This window comes from Chlorocebus sabaeus, chromosome 11 (genome assembly GCF_047675955.1).
Source record: "Chlorocebus sabaeus isolate Y175 chromosome 11, mChlSab1.0.hap1, whole genome shotgun sequence".
In the NCBI taxonomy this organism is placed as follows: Eukaryota; Metazoa; Chordata; class Mammalia; order Primates; family Cercopithecidae; genus Chlorocebus; species Chlorocebus sabaeus.
The window spans coordinates 126,297,483-126,323,413 of NC_132914.1; the positions used below are offsets into that span (position 1 = coordinate 126,297,483).

The following is a 25,931-nucleotide window of genomic DNA, read 5'->3' on the forward strand; positions in this document are numbered from 1 at the left end:
GCTGGGGCTACCCGAAAAAGAGCAGGACTCAGCTCAACACACAGGAACCCCCAAGCAGCTAAGCGCTGCTACCAGCACTCCTTGAGGCTAAGCGACAGTGCTTTCCGGAAGAAAGTCTGAGTCTCTTTCCCTGTCAGCCACAGTGGACCTCTTAGTAATGACACGGAACGGGGATATTCTGGTGTTTCTGGAATCATTTATACCAGAAGATTCCGTATATAGTCTATATTCTATAGCCTATTTTCTTCTAAAATCAGAAATTCAAATTCCCAGGAAGCTCTGTTATTTTAAAATGAAAACAGAACATTTCTACACAACCTCAAATTTCCACTTTCAGTCCCTTCCTGGGTCAGAGGAAATAATGCATTCAGTGAATGTTCTCTTTTCTTTGTCCTCAAAACTGTCCAGCATGTGGCCTGGGTCATAAGATCTCAGTTGTCTTCTCACAGTCACTGATGAGCAGTCTGATAGGAAATCATTTTAAAAATAATCCAACCAAGTCGCTCTTGCCATGTTCCAGGCACTGGTCCTGGCCAGCATTTCTCTGCCCCTGCCCTGTCCACATTTGGGGCTGGAGAGTTCTTTGCTGTAGGAGGCTGTCAGGGGCAGTGTAAGCTGCTGAATGGCACCCCTGGCCTCCACCTCCTGATGCCAGTAGCATCCCTCTCTCCAGCGGTGATGACCAACAGTGTCTCCAGACATTGCTAAAGAACCCCTGGGCAGCAAGAGCACCCCCAGTTGAGAACCACTATTCTCAGTCCTGTTTGTAAATGTATTCATTCAAGCCCCATGACACAGCTTTTATGACTCTCTGTTAGACAGATGAGGGGACTCTGTAAATGAATGGACATGCTTCTGTATTTTTCTTTTTCTTTCTTAAAAAAACAAACATAAAAATTTATGAACACTTACATCACCTATATCCATGGAAGAAACTTAGGAATGAGGAACTCCAAGAGATGACTAAAATTCGAGTGTATGTAGCATCTTCCACAAATAACAACAATTTTATAGAGAAATGACAGGAGAAAGGAAATAGCCTTGGGCCTCTGATGATTGAGAAACTACAGAAAGGTAAATATTTGGGGGAAACTAATGGAGAAAGGTTTGTTTGCAGATTTTTTCTGTGTCAACTCTGGGCTAATCATCGTCTAGCATTATCTCCAGTAAAGGAGAGTTTATATCGTCCATTTAGGTATAAAAGGAGAGGGTAGAGAGAACTTCTCCTACCTTTGTTTCTTGTTAATTCCCTTTAACTCAACATAATTCTTATGGCAAAAACACATATTTTTCAGTGACATTCTGATTTCCCTCAAGTTGAAAGCTTGTATTGCAAACAAAAACTGCATATGTTTAATTTTAATAAACTCCAGGTGATCAATTCTTTGTTTCATGGATTGCACCTTTGGTGTTGTATCTGAAAAGTCATCACCAAACACGATGATATCTAGACTTTCTCCTATGTTATTTTCTAGGAATTTTATCGTTTTTGCATTTTTACATTCAGTTCTGTGGCCCACTTTCAGTTAGTTTTTGTGAGGATGCAACCCAGAAGAATAATATCAGAGGACTGACATGACTCAAGTTCAAGACCGCCTGGAAAGCCGTAATAGCCAAGACAATGTGGTATTGCTGAAAGAACAGATAAATTGATGAATAAGGCAGAAAAGAGAGCCCAGAAACAGACCTGCATAAATGTAGTCAACTGACCTTTGACAAAGGAGTAACGGCAACTCAATGGAGCCAAAGTCTTTTGACAGCCTTTTCAGTAAGTGGTGCTGGAATAACTGGGCATCAAAATTCGTAAAAATGGTAGTACCGATGATGATGAAATGGATCACGGAGCTTGCATTCTCATGTATTTTGCTTTTTCAAACCATGCAGTGTGACAAATGTCCTTGTGCCTACCTACTGTGCACAGATGCCTGTTTTTCTAGGGTCTCTACCAAGAAGCGAGTCTTACGATAAGATAAAGCAGTATTTTAATTCCACTAATTCCACTATTCTTCACAGCAGCCCTGTGAGGTTGGTGTTATTACATCTCCTTTTCTTCTGGATAAAGAACGTTGAGACTCTGGGAGGTGAACGTACGTGGCAGACTGCATTTTCCAAAGATGGCCACAACAGTCTCTCCTGCCTGCTCACGTCCTCCCCAAAGTGACCTTATTACATCCCACGGAAGAGGTGGAGTCTAATGCCCTCGCCTTGAATCTGGGCTGGCCTTAGGGAGTTGCCTGCTTTGGGGCTCAGAAACTGACATCTCAAAATATGCTCCCTTGACATGCTGAACTGAAGAAGCAGCCTCAAGGTCTCTCTGACCTTCCAACCATCACCCTCCTACCCTCTCTCAATCCTCTGTCTCCCTTAAAGCACAGGATAAAGTTCTCTGATGTTCCCTTTTCTGCCTAAAGTCTGCACCCCACAGGAAGAAAATAATAGCCTCTGGTGCTTTCCCTGAGTTTTTATCTACTGAATTCATATTGCAGGAAGAAAGATGGAAATCTGTGAACACAGCTGCACAGACTTTTGTCACAAAGCATTTCCTGAGGGGCGGAGCAAGATGGCCGAATAGGAACAGCTCCAGTCTCCAGCTCCCAGCGCGAGCGACACAGAAGACAGGTGATTTCTGCATTATCAACTGAGGTACTGGGTTCATCTCACAGCCGGACAATCGGTGCTGGTCAGCTGTTGCAGCCCGACCAGCGAGAGCTGAAGCAGGGCGAGGCATTGCCTTGCCTGGGAAGTGCAAGGGGGAAGGGAATCCCTTTTCCTAGCCAGGGGAACAGAGACACACAACACCTGGAAAATCGGGTAACTCCAACCCCAATACTGTGCTTTAAGCAAACGGGCACACCAGGAGATTATATCCCACACCTGGCCGGGAGGATCCCACGCCCACAGAGCCGTCCTCATTGCTAGCACAGCAGTCTGCCATCTAACTGCAAGGCAGCAGCGAGGCTGGGGGAGGGGCGCCCGCCATTGCTGAGGCTTAAGTAGGTAAAAAAAGCCCTGGGAAGATCGAACTGGGTGGAGCTCACAGCAGCTCAAGGAGGCCTGCCAGTCTCTGTAGACTCCACCTCTGGGGACAGGGCACAGCTAAACAACAACAACAACAACAAAAAGCAGCAGAAACCTCTGCAGATGCAAGCAACTCTGTCTGACAGCTTTGAAGAGAGGGGTGGATCTCCCAATACAGAGGTTAAGATCTGAGAACGGACAGACTGCCTGCTCAAGTGGGTCCCTGACCCCTGAGCAGCCTAACTGGGAGACATCCTCCACTAGGGGCAGACCGACACCCCACACCTCACATGGTGGAGTACACCCCTGAGAGGAAGCTTCCATAGCAAGAATCAGACAGGTACACTCGCTGTTCAGCAGTATTCTATCTTCTGCAGCCTCTGCTGCTGACACCCAGGGAAACAGGGTCTGGAGTGGACCTCAAGCAATCTCCAACAGACCTACAGTTGAGGGTCCTGATGGTTAGAAGGAAAACTAACAAACAGGAAGAACACCCACACCAAAACCCCATGAGTACGTCACCATCATCAAAGACCAGAGGCAGATAAAACCACAAAGATGGGGAAAAAGCAGGGCAGAAAAGCTGGAAATTCAAAAAATAAGAGCGCATCTCCCCCTCCAAAGGAACGCAGCTCATTGCCAGCAACGGATCAAAGCTGGACAGAGAATGACTTTGATGAGATGAGAGAAGAAAGCTTCCATCAAACTTCTCAGAGCTAAAGGAGGAATTACGTACCCAGCGCAAAGAAACTAAAAATCTTGAAAAAAGAGTGGAAGAATTGATAACCAGAATAATTAATGCAGAGAAGGCCATAAACGAATGGACAGAGATGAAAACCATGACACGAGAAATAAGTGACAAATGCACAAGCTTCAGTAACCGACTCGATCAACTGGAAGAAAGAGTATCAGCGATTGAGGATCAAATGAATGAAATGAAGCCGGAAGAGAAATCTAAAGAAAAAAGAAGAAAAAGAAATGAGCAAAGCCTGCAAGAAGTATGGGATTATGTAAAAAGACCAAATCTACGTCTGATTGGGGTGCCTGAAAGTGATGAGGAAAATGGAACCAAGTTGGAAAACACTCTTCAGGATATCATCCAGGAGAACTTCCCCAACCTAGTAGGGCAGGCCAACGTTCAAATTCAGAGAATGCCACAGAGATACTCCTCGAGAAGAGCAACTCCGAGACACATAATTGCCAGATTCACCAAAGTTGAAATGAAGAAAAAAATCTTAAGGGCAGCCAGAGAGAAAGGTCGGGTTACCCACAAAGGGAAGCCCATCAGACTAACAGCAGATCTCTCGGCAGAAACTCTACAACCCAGAAGAGAGTGGGGGCCAATATTCAACATTCTTAAAGAAAAGAATTTTAAACCTAGAATTTCATATCCAGCCAAACTAAGTTTCATAAGTGAAGGAGAAATAAAATCCTTTACAGATAAGCAAATGCTTAGAGATTTTGTCACCACTAGGCCTGCCTTACAAGAGACCCTGAAGGAAGCACTAAACATGGAAAGGAACAACCGGTACCAGCCATTGCAAAAACATGCCAAAATGTAAAGACCACCGAGGCTAGGAAGAAACTGCATCAACTAACGAGCAAAATAACCAGTTAATATCATAATGGCAGGATCAAGTTCACACATAACAATATTAACCTTAAATGTAAATGGACTAAATGCTCCAATTAAAAGACACAGACTGGCAAACTGGATAAAGAGTCAAGACTCATCAGTCTGCTGTATTCAGGAGACCCATCTCACATGCAGACACATGCATAGGCTCAAAATAAAGGGATGGAGGAAGATCTACCAAGCAAATGGAGAACAAAAAAAAGCAGGGGTTGCAATGCTAGTCTCTGATAAAACAGACTTTATCAGAGATCAAAGATCATCAAAGATCAAAAGAGACAAAGAAGGCCATTACATAATGGTAAAGGGATCAATTCAACAGGAAGAGCTAACTATCCTAAATATATATGCACCCAATACAGGAGCACCCAGATTCATAAAGCAAGTCCTTAGAGACTTACAAAGAGACTTAGACTCCCATACAATAATAATGGGAGACTTCAACACCCCACTGTCAACATTAGACAGATCAACAAGACAGAAAGTTAACAAGGATATCCAGGAATTGAACTCATCTCTGCAGCAAGCAGACCTAATAGACATCTACAGAACTCTCCACCCCAAATCAACAGAATATACATTCTTCTCAGCACCACATCACACTTATTCCAAAATTGACCACGTAATTGGAAGTAAAGCACTCCTCAGCAAATGCACAAGAATACAAATTATAACAAACTGTCTCTCAGACCACAGTGCAATCAAACTAGAACTCAGGACTAAGAAACTCAATCAAAACCGCTCAACTACATGGAAACTGAATAACCTGCTCCTGAATGATTACTGGGTACATAACGAAATGAAGGCAGAAATAAAGATGTTCTTTGAAACCAATGAGAACAAAGATACAACATACCAGAATCTCTGGGACACATTTAAAGCAGTGTGTAGAGGGAAATTTATAGCACTAAATGCCCACAAGAGAAAGCTGGAAAAATTGACACTCTAACATCACAATTAAAAGAACTAGAGAAGCAAGAGCAAACACATTCAAAAGCTAGCAGAAGGCAAGAAATAACTAAGATCAGAGCAGAACTGAAGGAGATAGAGACACAAAAAGCCCTCCAAAGAATCAATGAATCCAGGAGTTGGTTTTTTGAAAAGATCAACAAAATTGATAGACCACTAGCAAGACTAATAAAGAAGAAAAGAGAGAAGAATCAAATAGACGCAATAAAAAATGATAAAGGGGATATCACCACCGACCCCACAGAAATACAAACTACCATCAGAGAATACTATAAACACCTCTACGCAAATAAACTAGAAAATCTAGAAGAAATGGATAATTTCCGGGACACTTACACTCTCCCAAGACTAAACCAGGAAGAAGCTGAATCCCTGAATAGACCAATAGCAGGCTCTGAAATTGAGGCAATAATTAATAGCCTACCAACCAAAAAAAGTCCAGGACCAGATGGATTCACAGCTGAATTCTACCAGAGGTACAAGGACGAGCTGGTACCATTCCTTCTGAAACTATTCCAATCAATAGAAAAAGAGGGAATCCTCCCTAACTCATTTTATGAGGCCAACATCATCCTGATACCAAAGCCTGGCAGAGACACAACAAAAAAAGAGAATTTTAGACCAATATCTCTGATGAACATCGATGCAAAAATCCTCAATAAAATACTGGCAAACCGGATCCAGCAGCCCATCAAAAAGCTTATCCACCATGATCAAGTGGGCTTCATCCCTGGGATGCAAGGCTGGTTCAACATACGCAAATCAATAAACGTAATCCAGCATATAAACAGAACCAAAGACAGAAACCACATGATTATCTCAATAGATGCAGAAAAGGCCTTTGACAAAATTCAACAGCCCTTCATGCTAAAAACGCTCAATAAATTCGGTATTGATGGAACATATCTCAAAATCATAAGAGCTATTTATGACAAACCCACAGCCAATATCATACTGAATGGGCAAAAACTGGAAAAATTCCCTTTGAAAACTGGCACAAGACAGGGATGCCCTCTCTCACCACTCCTATTCAACATAGTGTTAGAAGTTCTGGCTAGGGCAATCAGGCAAGAGAAAGAAATAAAGGGTATTCAGTTAGGAAAAGAAGAAGTCAAATTGTCCCTGTTTGCGGATGACATTATTGTATATTTAGAAAGCCCCATTGTCTCAGCCCAAAACCTCCTTAAGCTGATAAGAAACTTCAGCAAAGTCTCAGGATACAAAATTAATGTGCAAAAATCACAAGCATTCTTATACACCAGTAACAGACAAACAGAGAGCCAAATCAGGAATGAACTTCCATTCACAATTGCTTCAAAGAGAATAAAATACTTAGGAATCCAACTTACAAGGGATGTAAAGGACCTCTTCAAGGAGAACTACAAACCACTGCTGAGTGAAATAAAAGAGGACACAAATAAATGGAAGAACATACCATGCTCATGGATAGGAAGAATCAATATCGTGAAAATGGCCATACTGCCCAAGGCAATTTATAGATTCAATGCCATCCCCATCAAGCCACCAATGACTTTCTTCACAGAATAGGAAAAAACTGCTTTAAAGTTCATATGGAACCAAAAAACAGCCCGCACCTCCAAGACAATTCTAAGTCAAAAGATCAAAGCTGGAGGCATCATGCTACCTGACTTCAAACTATACTACAAGGCTACAGGAACCAAAACAGCATGGTACTGGTACCAAAACAGAGATATAGACCAATGGAACAGAACAGAGTCCTCAGTAATAATACGACACATCTACAGCCATCTGATCTTTGACAAACCTGAGAAAAACAAGAAATGGGGAAAGGATTCCCTATTTAATAAATGGTGCCGGGAAAATTGGCTAGCCATAAGTAGAAAGCTGAAACTGGATCCTTTCCTTACTCCTTATACAAAAATTAATTCAAGATGGATTAGAGACTTAAATGTTAGACCTAATACCATAAAAACCCTAGAAGAAAACCTAGGTAATACCATTCAGGACATAGTCATGGGCAAGGACTTCACATCTAAAACACCAAAAGCAACAGCAACAAAAACCAAAATTGACAAATGGGATCTAATTAAACTAAAGAGCTTCTGCACAGCAAAAGAAACTACCATCAGAGTGAACAGGCAACCTACAGAATGGGAGAAAATTTTTGCAATCTACTCATCAAAGGGCTAATATCCAGAACCTACAAAGAACTCAAACAAATTTACAAGAAAAATCAAACAACCCCATCAAAAAGTGGGCAAAGGATATGAACAGACATTTCTCAAAAGAGGACATTCATACAGCCCACAGACACATGAAAAAATGCTCATCATCACTGGCCATCAGAGAAATGCAAATCAAAACCACAATGAGATACCATCTCACACCAGTTAGAATGGCATCATTAAAAAGTCAGGAAACAACAGGTGCTGGAGAAGATGTGGAGAAATAGGAACATTTTTAAACTGTTGGTGGGATTGTAAACTAGTTCAACCATTATGGAAAACAGTATGACGATTCCTCAAGGATCTAGAACTAGAAGTACCATATGACCCAGCCATCCCATTACTGGGTATATACCCAAATGATTATAAATCATGCTGCTATAAAGACACATGCATACGTATGTTTATTGTGGCACTATTCACAATAGCAAAGACTTGGAATCAACCCAAATGTCCATCAGTGACAGACTGGATTAAGAAAATGTGGCACATATACACCATGGAATACTATGCAGCCATAAAAAAGGATGAGTTTGTGTCCTTTGTAGGGACATGGATGCAGCTGGAAACCATCATTCTCAGCAAACTATCGCAAGAACAGAAAACCAAACCCCGCATGTTCTCATTCATAGGTGGGAACTGAACAATGAGATCACTTGGACTCGGGAAGGGGAACATCACACACCGGGGCCTATCATGGGGAGGGGAGGGGGGAAGGGATTGCATTGGGAGTTATACCTAATGTAAATGATGAGTTGATGGGTGCTGATGAGTTGATGGGTGCAGCACACCAACATGGCACAAGTATACATATGTAACAAACCTATACGTTATGCACATGTACCCTAGAACTTAACATATATTAAAAAAAAAAAAAGCATTTCCTGCTGTGCAAGTCCGACAGACTATGCCCCAGGTCACTGTACATTCCTCAAGCCCATTGAATTTCTCTAAAAACCATTTACTACCTTTCTAAAATCATCCACATTCTCCCATCTTCCTTTCCCCTAAGAAGAAGGGTGTATAACTGTCTGTACGCCTTACTGTGTCAGGTCGGGGGTAACCACTCTGCGATTTTCTCTCCATGCACGCTAATTAATTTTTATGCCATTTTCTCCTATTAACCTGCCTTTTTTGAGTTGATTTTTTCAGCAAAACTTCAGTGGGCAAAGCAGAAATTTTCCTTTGGACCCCTGCACTCGGCCAATAGAATTTGACAGAAGTCTGAGCTTTCTCGTGCCAGGTCCTGAAAAAACTTCTACCTATGCTCCCGGAATGCTAGCCCTTCAGACGCCCCCTCACAGAAGCCAGCCTGTGAGTCATGGGAAGCCCAGGCCAGATTGAGGAGCCACAAGTGGACCCTTCAGTCCACCAAGAACAGCTACCGCTCACACGGGCGACCGTGTTGAACATCAGCACAGTTCCAGCTCCCGGTGGCTCTATGTGGTCTGTGGGAAAATGTAGGAACACAGGAATTCTCAGCAGACGCAGGGCAGGAAACCTTCTTCTATGTTCAGTCCCACCTTGGCAGAAATCTGCAATATACTGGAAAGGACAGATGTTGCATTCCATTAAAAGTGGGAGTGAAACCCACTTTGTTTTCTATTTAATTTTATTATTATTATTATTATTATTATTATTATTATTATTATTATTATTTTGAGACAGAGTCTCGTTCTGTCACCCAGGCTGGAGTGCTGTGGCACAATCTTGGCTCACTGCAATCTCCACCTCTCGGGTTCAAGCAATTCTCCTGCCTCAGCCTCCTGAGTATCTGGAATTACAGGCACCTACCACTACCCCTGGCTAATTTTTTGTAATTTTAGTAGAGACGGGGTTTCACCATGTTAGCCAGGCTGGTAACTCCTGACCTCAGGTGATCCACCTGCCTTGGCCTCCCCAAGTGCTGGGATTACAGGTGTGAGCCACTGTGCATGGCCAAACCCACTTTAATTAGGTCACTGAAAGTCAAGGTGACCCCAGCAAGTTGCAGAAGACTTGGAGAGAGTCCGAGAGGGTGATGGGTTGGCTGACAGGCTGTGCCTCATGGTGATCTGAGGTCAGTTCAGAGAATCCCCGCCGTGGGTTTTTTTTTTTTTTTTTTTTTTTTTGAGACGGAGTCTCGCTCTGTCACCCAGGCTGGAGTGTAGTGGCCGGATCTCAGCTCACTGCAAGCTCCGCCTCCCGGGTTTACGCCATTCTCCTGCCTCAGCCTCCCAAGTAGCTGGGACCACAGGCGTCCGCCACCTCGCCCGGCTAGTTTTTTGTATTTTTTTTAGTAGAGACGGGGTTTCACCATGTTAGCCAGGATGGTCTCGATCTCCTGACCTCGTGATCCGCCCGTCTCGGCCTCCCAAAGTGCTGGGATTACAGGCTTGAGCCACCGCGCCCGGCCCCCGCCGTGGGTTTTTATGTCTGACTGATGCAGTGCAGTCAGCTGAGGATGGCAGTGAATGTGCAGAACTTATCTTCCTGTCTTTCTGAGGACAAAGTTACTTTAAAAAACCATCCCGCCCAATTCTATCTTCCAGCAATGTTTGACATATAATAAGGCCTCAATAATTTTTTTTCTTGAGTGAATGAAGGTATTGCCTATGTCTTACAGATGAGGCAGCTGAGGCTAAGTGACTTGGATAAGCCATCTTGCTGGTTCTGTAAGGTCTCCTGATGTAAAAAGTCTCATTAGTTAAGAAAACTATCATCTAAGACTCCCTTGGCCAGTAACTTCCTTTTATGCAAAGAATAAAGGTCAATTTAAAATTAAGCCTAAATGAAATGGAATTCAGATGCTCAGGGTCAAGTCCTAGGGGGAGGCACTGAGGAAATGACAGCTGTCTGGGGGCTGGTGGCAGGGATCGAAGCTCTGCAGCACCAGTGGGTGGCAGGGATCTAAGTTTTGCAGTGCCAGTCGGTGGCAGGGATTTAAGCTTAGAAGCGCAGTCGGTGGCAGGGATCGAAGCTTTGCAGTGCCAGTCAGTGGCAGGAATCTAAGCTTCACAGTGCCAGTTGGTGGCAGGGATCTAAGCTTTGCAGCACAGTTGGTGGCAGGGATTGAAGCTCTGCCACACCAGGTGGTGGCAGGGATTGAAGTTCTGCAGTGCCAGTCGAGGCAGGGATCTAAGCTCTGTGGCACCAGTTGATGGCAGGGATCTAAGCTCTGCAGTGCAGTCGGTGGGAGGGATCAAAGCTCTGCAGCACAGTTGGTGGCAGGGATCTAAGCTTTGCAGCACCAGGCGGTGGCAGGGATCTAAGCTCTGCAGTGCTAGTCGGTGGCAGGGATCTAACCTTTGTGGCACCAGTTGATGGCAGGGGCCTAGGCTTTGCAGTGCCAGTCAATGGCAGGGATCTAAGCTCTGTGGTGGCAGTCGGTGGCAGAGATCTAAGTTCTGCAGCGCCCATGGCCCATTGGTTCATCCTGACCGAGCCTCCAACAAACAGCCCCTGTGCAGCTTCTTTGCTTTCAGCATTTGTCGATTTGCCAATTCCTGTTGCCAGTTCCTGTAGTATAAACACTCGTGATTTCATGCTGCCAATCCAAAGTCACCGAATGCAGAGTTGGGAAGAAATGTGCCACCATGGCTCTTGGTAGCTGGTATGACCAGCTCATTGGTCTCCAGTTACTGGTGTCCCCACAATTCCCTCTTGTCTTGCTACCAGCACTTGAATTTGCAGCCCTGGAAATGTGAGCACCAAGCAAGGAGAGAATCAACAACCCCAGCTGGCTCCACATCCAGCATTCCGGGTTAGAGAACTGTCTACAAGAGGAAACTGAAACTCCTCATAGAGCTACACTCTGCATTTCCCGAGGTTGCTTAGTTACTAAGCTGCAGATCTGGGGTTTGAAGGCGGGCTTTCTGGCGGAGGCTTTCTCACTCCAAGGTAGTGGCTTGTTTCATTACCTCATGCTGTTTTTATTTTTTCTACCTAGGCTGTGACAGTTAATTTATCAGGACAGTGAGATTCCAGGGACAATGGCATTTGTACTGATAGTGGAATCGTGGAAAATAGGAGGAAAAACGCTGACAGCAACCCAGGTCCTTTGATGTATTTCTGACTATAAATAAAAACAATTAGATGCAAACAATATTTTTGAAAATATAGAGAAACCACCGGTCTTTTGGACTCCATGATTCATAATCCCCTGCTTCTCTGTGTAGATGATAAAATTTGTGATTCAAAGCTGCTGTTTTCTCTCTCTCTCTCTTTCTCTCTATCTCTGTCTCTCTCTCTCCATGGAATGGAATGAAAATGGAAACAAGCCAGGTCCATGACAACCTAGACACCTGGGGAGTGAGATGGAGAACGTGGCAGAGATGACCCTTGCCTGGATATTTTTTAGTCCATTTCCCTCTGTGCTCTTGATACCTTTCTCATCCCCAAGGAGCACAAAGGAAAGTAAACAGAGGCTGTATTCATGAATCAGGCCAGTGAACTGGCAAATGAGTCTTGCATATGCAGAGACTCACTCTTCTCTTTCTGAGCCTGCTGGAAAAACACCCTTACCTTTAATCACACACATGCACATGCACACACATGTGCACACACACATGAACACACATGCATTTGCATATGTACACATGCACACAAGCACATGCAGGCTCATGCATACACAATGCACACATGCACACACACACACTGGCATATGCACACACATGTACTCACACAATGCACACATGCACACACACTCACACATTGGCATATGCGCACACGTGCACACACACATGCAGGCACATGCATACACATGTACTCACACAATGCACACACACACTCACACTTGCATATGCACACACACGCGCACACACACACACTCACATGCACACACATACACACATGTATGGACAAAAATATAGATAAAAAGGAAAAACTGGAAACCTCAAAAAATCTCTAAATGGACTGATGTTTCTTCTGCTACCAGGTGTTGAATTTTGTTTCTCTTTTTGCTAAAACTTTCTCTAAGCCTAATACTCCTTGGAAACAAAACCCACAATCCACTTTTGAAAACTACTGAAGATCTTTTTCTTTTCTTTGGGATCATAAAATATTCTCGACACTGAACCAGCTGTAAAAGTGAAGATGAAGTTAATACATGCTTCATATTTGGCCCAAATGTCACTTTCCTATTTACAGCCCTTGAAACTTTTGCAGAATCAAGGCGATGGTCTTGGGAAGACAGAGGCTGCATTTCCCAGCACATTTAGGGTAACCGTAAGCAGAGTGTGGCAGCATAGGCCAACAACAATTACGGCATTTTGTTTTGTAGAAATGAGACACAGGAAGCATACATATCGGCACATTTACAAAAGTAAACATCGTGGAAGGCCGTTATTATCTCCGGGCTCCAAATCCACCTTTCCATGCTCTGTTTTGTGACCCTCCAAAATCAGCATATGTCTGATTTACCAGCTGTTTTCTTGTAGGCTCTTCCAGTAAGGGAAATTAAGAGGCCTTCAGGCTAGAGGAAGAGGAGGCATTTGCTCCTTCACTTCTTCTTCCTGGGCTCCTTGTCTTCTTGCTGTTTCCATGAGCATTAGGACAGTAATGCTTCACCCCACAGCATCAGGTCCTTTCCTCAGCAGCAACTGGATCCAGTTCACAGTTTCTCCAGCACGTGCAGAATCAGCCTCATTTCACTCTCTCACGGACAATACCATCAGCCAGCCCATGCCACCACCTCGGAGGCCTGGCTTCCACGCCCAGACGTGGAGGAGCAGCAACAGCTGAGCAGCAAGCTCTCCTCGGAGGGGGCTCCCAGACCCACAGGGCATCTATAAGCTTCCAGGTTGGGATAATTCTAACCTTTTCTTTGTTCCTTCAGCACCAGGGATGGTGGCTGTTTTATGCATCAAGTTCCAGGGTGTCACCCAGGCCTCTGTTTCCCCTCCTGACCTTGTGATCTGCCCACTTCGGCCTCCCAAAGTGCTGGGATTACAGGTGGGAGCCACCACACCTGGCCTAGTTAACCACCTTTATGCTAAAATCTCTCTGTACAAATGACTGATGAAGATTCTGTCTCTTGGTTATACTCTGATGAATACAATGGAAACTGCCATTATCAGGTGCAGTCACCATACCTGAAAGATGTCTTTGGGCTTGGGAGAAGGTTGAGAATGACCAGACACAGATCTCCTCCCACTTCTCTTGCCTTCTTGGACATATTGGAGGAGGGCATGCTCTGCCTCCTTACGTGTGGTATGGGCACGTGGCGTGCTCTGGCCAGTGATGTGGGAGTAGAAGTGATGGATGTCACCTCTGATTGGAAACATTTAAGAGTCAGTGCACACTCTTCTTGTCTCCTTCTCCTACCCAGGAGGCCCACGATGTAGGTGCCTCAACATGAAGGCCATCTGGGATGCTGAACCATCACTGCACGGGGAATGCCTGCCCTGGACAGTCACCACTGCTGTCTTTGCCTGAACAGTAGAGGCATGTTGTGGAAGGATGCTGAGATTCTGGTGCTGTTTGTGTTACCTCAGCACCCCCTAACTGACCCTGACTGACTGAGATGGCAGGCAAGACCTTAGCTGTTTTGATGTCTACTGCATCATCTAGAACAGTGCCTGGCATACAGTACGCACACAAGAAAGAGGTGATGAATGAATGCATAAAAGTGAGAATTCATGTGGAAGAGTTCTAATAGGAGCAATGAAATGGCACCAAATTTCTGAAACCGTAAGAAGAGAAAAACAAACAGAAAGTTTCTGAAAGCAGTGGTTCGCAGCCCTATCAGATATGAGATCTCCATTGCTTAACGAATGTTTTAAAGCTCCCTTTTTGAAACGCTGAAATGGAATTCACAGATAATGTCACGTACATACAAGGTAATTTTACTAAGGTTAATATAACGCTCTAACTGGATATCAAATCAAGTAAAAATGCATTTGTAATTTAATGAGACATATTTCAACGTGCCATTTGAGCATGACCACATGAGAAAACACCTCTTTACAGTCATTGTAAATGCTGCAGATTGAATGTAGGTTGACACTTAGTAGGTGCTGGAGACATTTTCCAGTGTGGGGAACAACTCTCTATAAAGTTATAACAAAGACAAAATATTCCCTGATTAACCCTGAGTTTACAGTTGTGAAAAATTCATGGTTCTGTGTGTTAAACTACAGTGCAGATAACTACAGCTTCCCTTCTAGTTTGATGGGACATTTACAAGTTGTGAATAACACAGGGCAGTTTTTTTTGAGATAGAGTCTCACTCTGTCACCCAGGCTGAAATGCAGTGGCACAATCACAGTTCACTGAAGCCTTGACCTCCTGGGCTCAAGCAATCCTCCCACCTCATCCTCTGGGTAGCTGGGACTATGGGTGTGCATCACCACACCTGGCAATTTTTTTTTGTTTTTTGTAGAGATGGGGTTTCACCATGTTGCCCAGGCTGCTCTGGAACTTCTGGTCTCAAGTGATCCTCCTGCCTCAGCCTCCCAAAGTGCTAGGATTACAGGTGTGAGCCACTGCACCCAACCAGAACACAGGACAACTCTTTGTCACATGAGCCTGTCCTGGACATTGCAGGGCATTTAGTACCCCTGACTTCTGACCATGAAATGCAAGAGTATGCCCTAATCCTTGTGAAAAATAATCAGTCCCGAAAATGTGCCAAACACTTCCATGGCTGTGGGGACAGTTATGTCCCTACTGAGATCTGTGGCTCTAAATAGAATATTCTATCCCTGAGGGTCCCTACATCACACACAGACCTTCCCCCATCTTAGTCCACAGAGGGCAGTGAGTCATCACATCGTGGTCACTGCTATTGCCTCACAGTGACCAAAGGGAGGCCACAGAGGAAAGAAGAGGAAGGGAATCCACAGCTTTCAGTGTGGACAGATGAGCAAAGAAGAGTGCATTTTCATTCACCAAGTCCTGGAGGTGCGGCAGGGTGGGAGAGCCTGTGTGCCTTAGAGGGAAGAAGATGCTTCTGGAAACGTCACAGACAAAACATATTTCTCTTCCACGTGCATGGGAATGAGTCAGCCTTCCTCTGCATGGCTTTCCTCTCTTCATCAACCCTCACCCTGACCTTCTGCCTGTGTGATTGCAATCAGCATAACGCAACGACAGGATGGTCCATCTACATTCAGGAGGTCATCTACAGCCTCTTCCACGCTTGTAATCTCCTAGGTAATAGGAAATGGCCATTGGCCCCTGTACCAGTGGATCCTGTTGGTAGAGGGTGCCCAAGCTTGACCCAGGTCATTGCTCCAAGGTGTCCTTCAGAAAGAAGGAGTGAGGGCTACTTCTTCCAGACTTGGACATCTGTGTGATTGGCAGCCTTCCGTCCAACTCCTGCCATGCACAACCTACTCAACCATGCACAGTGGTTCTAGAAGATAGTTCTTGACTTGATAACAGTGAATAATGTTGAGTTATCACACCACTGGCTCTTTTGCCAAATGCTTCATTGGCCCTTCATTCTAACACTTTTCTGGAAAGAAACTGTCTTGCATTATACGTGCTGGGCTTCCCCTCTGGTTTTATGGTCACCCTGGCAGGCTGTGAAGCACAAGGCATTCTGAGACTTCTACTTAAGACTTACTCCCACTCAGTATTTATTGACCAATAGGACCACCAACTCTTTCACTAGAGACCATCTATCAAACTGCTTCAGTTCATCTGCTCCTGCCAAGGCACTCTCTGCAAGTTCCTGAGTAGGAAGCATTCCTCGGCTTTGCAGATAGATATCTGTGACTTTTTCCAACTTCTAAGGAAAGAAGTCCCACCAACATCTCAAAGAGGGCAGCAGGTTGTTGGACTATGAGAGCAAGAGCTTGTCTGACTTCCAGGGACCTCACTGGAGTGTTTCTCAGCTCATAGACAAGTGTGGCTCGTGGTGCACACCATGACTTTGAAGGTGGATGAGCATAAGGAAGTTTAGTGCGGAGAATCTGAGACAGGCTCTGGAGCTGGATGCGTGGGTTCAAAGCCCAACTGTAGCCCTGTGGCTACAGTTGAGCAAGTTGCTTAATCTCTTCTTGCCTTAGTCTCTTCGTCTGTAAAATTGGGATAATAACAGTACTTGCATTTTAGGGTTACTGTGATGTTCAATGACTTAATATGGTTGTAACAGTCCTTATTCATAAGAAGCTGGCATTCATTATGTTATGCATTAGCTATGAACATAGTTCATAGCTAACGCATAAAATGAACATATGTTCATAACTAATGCACATAATGAATGTCAGCTTCTTATGGTTTCATGGCATTACTACTAATGATGAGATAATAATACATCAATACAAGTATTGATAACAATACAGGTGGTCCTCAGAGATGGCAGAAATCCTTATGGCTGGAATTCGGGAAATGGAGTCTGAGTAGTATATCCATAGCATGCGCTCAGTGACTATTAGGCAGAGTTCATCTACCAGCATTTGGCAGCGTTTTTGTGCTTACCAACTGGTAAGGCAGTTATTTCTTAAGACTAGACTAATTCCTAGTTGCTGCAGAATATTCCCGCCTCCCAGCATTTGGCGCTCACGTGCTATCTCTCCTAAACAAACACCACCCGCACGCTGAGCGTTACTGGCTGCTCCATGTCCACCATGTGGTACCTAGAAAACTTCCTGAAAAGGAAAGTTTTATTTTCCTCCTGATTTTGGCAGGTGGGGCCGAGACAGGCTGCCTGCTTTATTTTCTGATCTGGTTCTTGCTTGCATTCCTGGGTTTGGGGAGATGACTCATATCTCAAAGTCCTGCATAGTAGACGACGTACTTGCAGACGATGTCCCTGGTCCTGTTTAGGTTGTGGCTGTGATGTTCAGCAGAACAGAGATGACTTGGCTCAGGTGAATCATCCCCAGAGGCTGTGGCTGGCTCAGGTGCTAGGGAACATAATGAGCCGCTTGGTTCATTCAGACTCTTCTATCTCCTCTGCCAATTCTAGGGAAGCACTCCCTGGCTCTTACACAGACATGCTCAGATGTATGCAGTATTTCCCGAACTTCAGTAGTGCTCAATCTACATGCAGAATGACTGCCATACCCACACATCGTCTTGAGTTTTCAATATTTTGATTACTTTTCTCAAGACTTTATTATGAAAAATGTTAACCATAGAGAAAGATAAATTGTACAGTGCCCACTCATACCCACGGCCTCGCTTCCGTAAGTGACATTCTGCTGTGTTTGCTCTATCGCATATCTGTCCACTTCCCAGCTCTCTATTCATCTTCTTTTGTGATTCATTTCAAAGGAAGTTGCAAACATCTGTTTACCCCTCGATGCTCTAGACTGCATGCTATTAACTAGACTTTAATAATCAATTTCTTGTTTTATGTAAAAAATACAACTTTGTACTATTACCAGAGATGGAAGATGACTATCACCGAACATAAACACAATTAACTCCTTTTAAATAAGGATAGCAAAAACACGGTAGTGTTAGCAGACACCAATAGGATGTGTTCAGAGCTTCTGAGGGAGGAAGAGACTTCAGGCCTGAATGGCCATGTGAGTTTTTCCTTCTAGATGAAGCTGAGGCATTGCTAGGCTTTGGATCTGGATGTCCTGGGTTAACATTGTTCCAGCTCCTTCACTCTCTGGCTGTGTGACCTTGGACAAGTCACTTAACCTTTCTGTGCCTTGGTTCCCTCCTCTGCGAAATGGGGATGGTGATCACGGGACCAACTTCACTGGGTGGTTTGAAGAGTAAATGAGTTAATATATACAAACTCCTTAGACTTTGCCTGCGTGTAGCAAACATCCAATTCATGCAGTCACCCTCTGATATGGTTTGGCTGTGTCCACACCAAATCTCAACTTGAATTGTATTTCCCAGGATTCCTGCATGTTGTCGGAGGAACCCACTGGGAGGTAACTGAATCATAGGGGCTGGTCTGTCTCGTCCTAGTCTCGTGATAGTGAATAAATCTCATGAGATCTGATGGGTTTATCGGGGATTTCTGCTTTTGATTCCTCCTCATTTTTCTCTTGCCACCACCATGTAAGAAGTGCCTTTCGCCTCCCACCATGATTCCGAGGCCTCCCCAGCCACGTAGAACTGTAAGTCCAATTAAACCTCTTTTTGTTCCCAGTTTCAGGTATGTCTTTATCAGCAGCGTGAAAATGGACTAATACACCCTCTCTCTACCAGCGGGTATAGTCTGATGAGGTCTATGCGGCAGCATAGGGTGGCAGCCATGGAAGAATGCTGTTTAAATGTCCCTTCAAGAGGGAGTTGCCAGAAGGAGAATCATTCACCGCAGCCTCTGTCCTCAGGGGCCTTCAGAAGGCACCTGGTCAGTGTCCAAGCACGGCCACGGTGCAGGGTGGCTGCTGGGACTCCATGCGAGGCTCCTCTATGGACAACCTCTGTGGCAGCACTTCCTGCTTGGCTGCCTGAGAATTCCCAGGGCTTCCTGCAGTCAGGCACTTCCTGCCCAAATTTCCCTCCTTCCCATCCTCCTTTCCCAGGGACCAGACCTGCACTGCATCCTGAAGCTCAGCCTTCCTACTCCTGCTCCTTATTTTCTTTATCCTTCACAACTGCAGTCCTCAATTAATCTCTGGTGCATTTAACTCTGTCTGCTTCCTGAAGATGCTCATGGATTCTGAGGATTCCCCACGTGCTGTGATGTGACAGTCAGGGGCAAGGGAGGAAAACAGCCAGCTCCACTATCTGTCTACCCTCCCTCCCAACCATTGAGAAAGTTCCCCATTAGAGATTCATTCCTTTGGACCATGAAACTTTTTGATTCCTATTAACCTTGAGTTAATTTTCTGAGTTTTTTGTTTGTAAAATATAACATATATACTAAAGAACATCAGATATATAAATGGGTTGTATGAATAATTGTAAAGCAAACTGTGTACCAGCAAGTGAAAACATCATAACACACAGCCCCAGAAGCATCCACAATCCATGAATAATAACCCCCTCCCCATGAGGTGCCTAAGTAAGGAGAGAAGACGGGGAGAGGAGCTGCCAGGGGAAGGACCAAGGATGTACTCTGTGGCTCAGCCCCCTGGCTCTGCCTGGCCTCTCCTTGTTGGCACAGATCAGCCCAAGGGCCACACCACACACCATGGGCCCATGACCCTCCATTAGAGTCACTGGGCGCTGGCTGAACAAGCACCTTCAGTGAGCGCTGGATTATAACACAGCTATGAAAAGAAGCTAGCCGGTGCTCTTCCTACCCATATGGAGAGATTTCCAGGGCAGATTTCAAAGTGGAAAAGTCAGAGGCAATACAGGAGGGCCTGTGTGCCCAGCTCCCACTGTGAAAACCAACCCAGTGTGCCCAGCTCCCACTGTGAAAACCAACCCAGCTGATGGGGATTCCTCTCTATTGCTTTCTAGGTGGTCGCTGCCCTCAACCTCCAGATGCAGCCCCCTGCCACCTTCAGGACCCCTGGCTGTCCCTTTGACTCAGTAGTGAAAGGGTTTATGTGCTCGGAGGGAGTCCTTCAGGAATCTGTGCATAGAATGCCATAGTGCAGAGGAAAGTAAGACTATGCAGTCGTATTTGACTTAAGACCTCCATAAGGATACATAGGGAAGTGATAAAACCTACAGGGAGCAGGGGAGGAAGAGGGATGGGGCTGCAAGCCAGGGGATGCCTGCGGTCACCAGGAGACAGGGGAGGCAGGGAGGATCCTTTCCCAGAGCCTCTGGAAGGAGCGTGGCTGTGCCCACACCTTGATTTGGATTTCTGGCCTCTGGAACCGTGAGAGAACAACTGACTGCTGTGGAAAGTGACCTAAGTTTGTGGCAATTTGTTACAGCGGCCCCAGAAAATGGAACAGCTACTAAGTGAGACTCCTCAACCAGGCCAGAGAACGTGCATTCTGATGGACAGCTTCTCATTTGCACCGATCACCGTGAGTGCCTGATGGGTGCGCATCCGGCGCCCAGAGAAAGAGTTGTTCTATAATCCTTGCACTCCTAGAAATGAGTGCTTCTTACCAAGATGAAATCCACCCATCGTTCACGAATGGCTCAGTTTTGATTTCATCTTCCAAGGTGGGAGATAACTGATTATGAAAACCTCCCTCCCTCTCAGTCTCTCAACAAAAGCCTAGCTTTGCCGGTTGCTTTGAGCTGGAGTGTTCTCTGCTTAATATCTAGCAATGCTAGACAGTAATCTTTACTAGGCTAACAGGAATGCTGTCCAAAATGTGCATTTCAAACACCTCATGACGTATTTGCAGTCCAGCATTACATATTTAATGTGTTTATCCAGTAAGGGTACCGTCCCGGGTGGCACGGAGGTCTTGACCAGCAGTCGGGGTCCCTGGCACTCTTCATGATGCCCGCGTTTTGCTGCGGGTGGAGGAGGGTGGCAGCGTCAGGGCTAGAAAAAAGTCTGCTGTATCTCTGACATCATTCCTGGCTCCACAGCCTCTTTATCTGGTTTTCTACCCCTCCTGGAGATTCATGGTAGTCAATACCCTTTTAATAAATTGAATAAGTTCAATTTCTGCATAAATCAGCCAGAGTTGCTTTCTATTGCTTGCAAACGAGGATTCTAACAGTGACAAAGATTGGGTATATTAGTGAGGCCTGCCTGGATGCATGCTGGGGTGAATGTATGAAAAGTTGGGAAGGACAGGCAGAATCCTCAGGCTTTGAGCCCATGTAGGAACAAGGGTTTACACCTGTGCTGTCCAAGGTAGTAGCTGCTAGTCACATGTGGCTCTATAATTTTAAATTAATTAAAATTAAGTGGCCATGCATGGTGGCTTACGCCTGTAATCCCAGCACTTTGGGAGGCCAAGGTGGATGGATTACCTGAGGTCAGGAGTTTGAGACCAGCCTGACTAACATGGAGAAACCCCGTCTCTACTAAAAATACAAAAAAATTAGCCGGGTGTGGTGGCACATGCCTGTAATCCCACCTACTCAGGAGGCTGAGGCAGGAGAATTGCTTGAACCCAGGAGGCAGAAGTTGCGGTGAGCCAAGATCACACCATTGCACTCTAGTCTGGGTAACAAGAGCAAAACTCCATCTCAAAAATAAAAAGAAATTAAGTAAGATTAAAGATTTACTTCCTCTGTTGCACCAGCTACACTAGGAGACTAGGAGTGCTCAGAAGCCACAGTGGCTGGGGGCTGACACATTGGTCTGCACAGGTTGAGAACATCCCTGTCATCACAGAAGGTCCTGGTGAACAGCACTAGCTTAGAGAATAAAAGAAAAAGCTCTCTTCCTTGTGACCCAAGAAAGCCCTGAACCTCTTTTTGCTGTGAGTGTGAAGGGAGAAGCCACCTTGATTCTACTGTGTGAAATGTCCCATAGTCCCAAGGTTTTGCAATCTTTGTGCTATTGCTATTGAGGGAAGATGATGCAATGATGTATTAATTGACATGGTTTTCTTTTTTCCTCTGAGCCAAATGCTTTTACTTCTACTCTAAAGGTCTTCTTTTTGAAACCAGCCCAACTTTTCTCCCAGAGAGTATCATGGAACTGAACTTTCAAGATCATGGCATCTGGACATCGAGACAACAGAACGCGCATCCGGCCACCTGCTGCTTGCTGACCAATTCCCATATAAACCGCTAACTTCAGTCAGTTGGAAAGACGGATTTGAGATTTGCCTTCTGTCTCACAGCTGATGTCACCAGCAATAAAGCTTTCTTCCCTGGCAATACTCATTGTCTCAGTGATTGGCTTTCTGTCCAGGGAGCAACCGGACTTAGGCTGAACCCCTGGTGTTCAGCAACACTCCCATTTCAAATAGTTAGAGATTCACCCACTCTTTTAATAAAAACCTCCTGAGAACCAACTATGAACCAGGATTACATCTGGGCTCTGGAGATACAGGAGGAAACAGAATGGAAACAGAAATGTCTGCCTTCATGGGGCTTACACACTAGGGAACAAATGACAATCAGTAAAAAGATACATTTAAAAAGTTGTATTAGCAACAGGTGCTAAGGAGAAAAATAAAGTAGGGAGGGGTGCTAAAGTGTTCTAGGGTGGAGAGTTTGTAGCTGTAGACCCGTCGGCCAGTGAAAACCCCACTGAAAAAGTGTCCTTTGAGTCAAGACCAGAAAGGAGACAGGAAGAAAGCAAAGTAAGTATCGGGGGCAGAGATAAGAGTCATCTCCTTCTGGGTGGGGAAAGGCCAGGCTGGGTGGTCTCTGTAGAAGGAGAGCAATACATGGTTTGGGGCATTCTTGGCTCTGACAGTCCACAGACATTGATCTTGACAGAAGACCAAGGGGCCACTCGCAGCAAGAGTTCACAGCATGTAGATGAAATTGAGACTCTGCCAGCTGTGTAGGGGGTGGAGTGGACAGTAAGGGCTTCATCAGGAGGAGACCACCACCCACGCAAGCTCCAGGAAGTGCCTGGAGACCATTTATTTTCCCTGCTGTGAGGGCCAAGGAACTGTCTTTTTCTAGCCTCAGGTGCAGACATCCCTCAGCAACAGCCAGTTCAATACCAGTTGTCCATGCATAGAAGTACACCTGCCTAATACCTGGGGCTTCACCCAGCATTGCATGCACTCTTGGCCAGGGATCCCTGGATGAGAGGTATTTGTTCCCTGCTCCCAGGGGACATAAGGCAATGTCTGGAGACATTTCCATTGTTACAAGGGGGAGGGGGATGTTATTAGCATCTAGTTAGTAAGGACAGTGATGCTGCTAAACATTCTATAATGCACAGGACAGCCCCCACCACAAAGAATTATCCAGCCTCAAATGTCCATGGTGTCAAGTTTGAGAAACAGTTGCAAACTCCCTTCCTCCCTCCCTCCCTCCCTCCCTCCCTCCCTCCCTCCCTCCCTTCCTTCCTTCCTTCCTTCCTTCCTTCCTTCCTTCCTTCCCTCCCTCCCTCCCTTCCTTCCTTCCTTTCCTCCCTCCCTCCCTCCTTTCCTTTTTTTCTCATTTCTTCTCTTCTCCCTCCCTCCTTTTATTACTATAACAAAACTTTTAATTTATTTTTATTTAACTTTTTATTGCATACAGCTAAGTGTACAAATCATGAACACGCAGGTCAATGACATTTCATGAAGCAAACAAACTTACTTCATCCAGACCCACTTCAACAACCAGAACACTGTCATCCCGCCAGACGCCCCTCCCATACCCCTCCAGCCACTACTCTGGCTCTTATCCTCTGAGTAAACTCTAACCTGCTTTCGAATGTCACCACCTCGTATTCCCTGCTGTTGACCTTTGGAGTCAATGGAATCACACCAGATGTATGTGTTTTCCTAGTTCCCTTTACTTAATGGAATGTTTGTGAGATTGGTTCGCATTGTTGTGTATGGTTGTATTTTGTTCCTTCTCGTTGCTGGATAGCATTCCATTGTGTGAATATATCACAATTTATTTGTTCATTTTACTATTTCTGGACATCTGGGTGTTTCCAGCTTCTGGCTATGACTGATAATGCTGCCATGAACCATCCTGTATGTATTTTTTGATGAAGACACTTAGGCATTTCTGTAGGGTATATACTTGGCATGGAAAGGGTCACAGAGCTCATATATATCCTCTTTTATTTTCACTCAAGCTGCTTTATTTCTGCAAAAGTGCCCAGAGCCTTCTTTTAAAAACATGAACTTATCACATAACTACCAGTGACATCTCATGTCGCTATCCAGACATGGTCTAAAAACATACCAATTGTTTTCCATTGCTTTAGGATAAGACATCAAATTCTTAGCAGGACCCATAAGCATGATCTGGCTTCTGGTGGGATCTTTGAGCTCAGCCAACATGATTATCTTCCTGGACAATGCAATTCACCTTCTTTAGTTTCCTGAACTTGGAATGATGGGAGAGCATCTCTATCAAGACCCCAGGATGTGATTAAACCTTTGGGATGGAGGTTGGGTCTGGGGGAACTAGAAGACTGTGGATATGAGAGAGGCACTGCTTGTTCAAATGCATGCATCATGGGACTCAGTGGAATGGACTATAAATCTCTTACTAAAGAGAGCTGGGGTCAGGACATACTCCTGTGTTATTAAATAGTGATACTCGGAGTGTATGAAGTGGAAAGTATGTGTCCTGCCACGATGAAGATATATTTTCAGATGCAGAAGAAAAAAGTGGGACAGGGACAGTAAGTCAGGGCTGGGTGGACACCGGGAGCCCCCAGGCACACTGGGCAGTCAGGACAAGTGAGCATTGCTCCCACACCAGTGGAAGCCAGGGCCCGGGATGCCTACGTCACAAGCTCCAGGCAGAGGACACACATGGGCCTCACCTGGATGAGTGTCTGCCACTTCCTGGCAGGACTGGCTGGAGAAGTCAATGCAGGGTACTCTCAGGGGGCATGTGGTGGTGGCCACACCTCCCCTTGGTTGGATACAGCCTTCTTGAGGATATGGAGGGGCCCTCACAAAGGGGACAAAGGGAGCAGCACTGGACACAGGCATTATTCAGAAACCACAGGCACACACTCTTTGGTTTTGGCTGAATTCAGGATAAAAATGCCTCTGCAGGCCATCTGCAGAGAAATTCCCCCTCGCTGCCTCTTTGCAGGCACCCCGTGAGACTCCTGCCTCCAGCCAGGGCCTCCTCCAGAGGAAGACCTTACCCAGAGAAGTCTAGGGTTTGTCTCCATCTATGGAGCTGAGAAGCTTCGCCTGGGGAGTCCAAGGTGCTCACCTGGCAGGTGAGTGGAAGAGAGACTGGTTAAAGTGGGAAGATCTGATGGAAGGTAGTGAGACCTTATGGCATGGAACATAGAGGGAAATGATACATGGTTACATCTCACTACTATTCTTCTCAGGTGAAGACAACAGCTGGCCAGTCCTCGTCATTTATTAGAGAGAAAGGCACATTAACACTGGAAATCTAAATCTGTATGCCCAATGGAGAATGATAGTAATAAAAGCAAATGTTTAGAAAGACCCTGGGAAGAGAAAGTAAAGACAAGCCACAGACTGGGAAATAATAGTTGCAAACACATATCTGATTAAAAAAAAACTAGTATAGAAAACATACGAAGAATTCTTAAAACTCAACAATAAGAAAACCCAATTAAACAATGGGCGAAGATTTGAACAGACATCTTACCAAAGAATATACACAGATGGCAAATAAGCCTAAGGAAGGATGCTCGGTGTTGTATATATCACCAGGGAATTGCAAATTAAAACAACAATGAGATGCTGTGCCGTTATATTCCTAGT

At 45.1% G+C, this 25,931-nt stretch overlaps 1 protein-coding gene and 1 long non-coding RNA gene across 2 annotated transcripts in view; one reads left to right on the plus strand and one right to left on the minus strand.

Moving 5' to 3' along the window:
• Nucleotides 1-25,931, minus strand: part of TMEM132D (transmembrane protein 132D) — an 839,174-nt gene that overhangs the window by 22,143 nt on the left and 791,100 nt on the right.
• Nucleotides 18,769-22,427, plus strand: LOC140712893 (uncharacterized). The gene is made up of 4 exons (XR_012094704.1): nucleotides 18,769-18,839; nucleotides 20,137-20,282; nucleotides 20,562-20,657; nucleotides 22,194-22,427. It is a non-coding gene; the product is annotated as an uncharacterized lncRNA (long non-coding RNA).